At 38.2% G+C, this 2,424-nt stretch overlaps 1 protein-coding gene across 2 annotated transcripts in view; it reads left to right on the top strand.

The window, feature by feature from the left end:
* The window catches only part of NRK (Nik related kinase), a 124,488-nt gene that overhangs the window by 53,342 nt on the left and 68,722 nt on the right, over positions 1–2,424 (top strand). The gene's annotated exons all lie outside the window — the stretch shown is intronic.

The following is a 2,424-nucleotide window of genomic DNA, read 5'->3' as shown; positions in this document are numbered from 1 at the left end:
AGGACTGATGCTGAAGCTGAAGCTCCAGTACTTTGGCCACCTCATGCAAAGCGTTGACTCATTGGAAAAGACCCTGATGCTGGGAGGGATTGGGGGGCAGGAGGAGAAGGGGACGACAGAGGGTGAGATGGTTGGATGGCATCACCGACTCGACGGGCATGAGTTTGAGTAAACTCTTGGAGTTGGTGATGGACAGGGAGCCTGGCGTGCTGCAATTCCATGGGGTCGCAAAGAGTCAGAACAACGACTGAGCACTGAACTGAACTGAACTGATAAACTAATTCAGTATTGACATATCTTAAGTTGCTTATTATCTGCAAAGGCCCTGTTTCAAAAAAATAAAAAGGTCATATTCAGAGGTACCAATAGTTAGTAACTGTAGCATTTTTTTTTTGAGAACACAGTTGAATAAAAACCGCCTTGACCCAACTCACAGGCCTGACTCCATAAACTGAAACCAACAATCCATGCCACTTCTCATCAGTGCTTCAACCATTTAACCAGTATAGCTGCTTAATGCCTAGTTCAATTCAAAGTGCTGGTATTTCTAGTTACTTTATTTCTTTGAAAGCCTACTGATCTGTTTGTGACACGTCTTCATTTACAAACCTTCATTTACAAACAGTGGCTTGTTCAATAGAACTGAAGTAACCTTGAATGTACAGGATTAAATCCTATCAATCATATCATGGAAAAAACAGTTTTGACACTCATGGAACATTGATGGTAATGGTAGAGTGGGGTTCTTTTCTTTCAAGCTTCTTTGATCAGTTGGCTTTATTTTGATGAGAAAACTTGTAGGAGTCATCTAAAGTATATGAAAACTTCTACTTTGTTTTCATATACTTCAAAGCACATATTTTTATTAGAGAGGTGTGACAACAGATAAGCAATATATTTAAGGATCACTGTCCTGAATTCAAGGAATCTTGATCTCTTGCATAGCTACTCACTTGGCACATTACCCAAGATATTAAAAATACTGTCCAGAAACACCACACCCCCTCATCTGATCATTCTGTTACATTTAAAAATGTGGCTGTATTTCACCTGAGATCTGTGACTACTAACAGTTCTTTGTTTTGCCCCCATATTATTTTACTACATTTGCAGTGACAAATCCACAAATTAGGTGGCTTTAAACATCAGAAATTTATTCTTTCATAGTTCTCGAGGCTATAAGTCTGCAGAGCCATTCTCGCTTTAAAGGCTCTAGGGAAGAATACTTCCTTCCCTCTTCCTAGCTTCTAGTGGTTGCCAGCAATCCTTGACATCCTTTGGCTTATAGCTGCATCACTCCACTTTCTTCCTGTCTTCATATGGCCATGTTCTGTTTCTGTGTGTGTCCAAATATCCCTCACCTTTCTCTTATAAACATACCAGTCATTGACCATGGTAATCTAATACAACCTCGTTTAACTTGATTACGTCTGCAAAGACCCTGTTTTTGAGAAAAGTCACAATCTGAAGTTATGGGTGAACCTCAATTCTGGGGAGATATTGTCTAACCCAGTCCAGCCAAAGAATGCAGTCTCCTAGGGGAAAAAAATCTGTTTCAAGTTCAAGCCTTGCTCATATCAATATCAGACTGATTTTTCTCTATGATTTCAGCTTGAAATATTTTAAAAGGCATTAGTTACAAAATAAGAAGTCTTATTCCCAACCTCTGTGCTCATTTTTGAAAATTATAAATCTGTAACTTGTACTTGCATTTTGTATAAATGCAAGTTCTTAGAACTCAGAGGGTTTTCAATAAGAAAGAATCTTTCAGAACTTCTGTTCATAAATATCTATGGTTCATATGATTGAGACATACTAAATGGTTTATAGGCCATTGAATTAATTATGTGTCACTCTTATCTGTGATAATTATGGAAAAAACTTTTTTTAGTATATGAAGAGGAGTTTGATAGAAATATCTGTCTGCATAGTACCACATAATCAGTTGAAAAATGTTCAGTAAAACATTTCCTTTTTCCCTATCTCCAGTCTGAAATTTTTACTTTTCATCAGGATGCTTTGGTTTATATAATACATTATAGTTCATCTCTCTATAATACTTTATATTTCTGTGTTGCTGGAGAATTTGCGTGGTATGTCTTGCTCTAAAACTTACTGGCTCTTGGGTGGTGGTTGGTTTCAGTGTAGGTATGGAGGCTTTTGGACGGTCACTTATTGCTTAAAGTTCCATGTAGTCAGGAGTTTTCTGGTGTTCTCAGGTTTTGGGCTTAAGTTTCCTGCCTCTGGATTTCAGTTTTATTCTTCCTGTAGTCTCAGGACTTCTCCAACTATACAGCACTGATAATAAAACTTCTAGGTTAATGGCGAAAAGAGTCTCCCCTGTTAGGGACACCCAGAGAGGTTCACAGAGTTACATGAACAGGAGAAAAGGGAGGAGGGAGATAGAGATGAGCAGGAGGAGAA

Source organism: Cervus canadensis, chromosome X, assembly GCF_019320065.1.
Source record: "Cervus canadensis isolate Bull #8, Minnesota chromosome X, ASM1932006v1, whole genome shotgun sequence".
NCBI lineage: Eukaryota > Metazoa > Chordata > Mammalia > Artiodactyla > Cervidae > Cervus > Cervus canadensis.
Note: the sequence above shows the minus strand (reverse complement) of the source record. Positions and strands in the feature narration are given on the sequence as shown.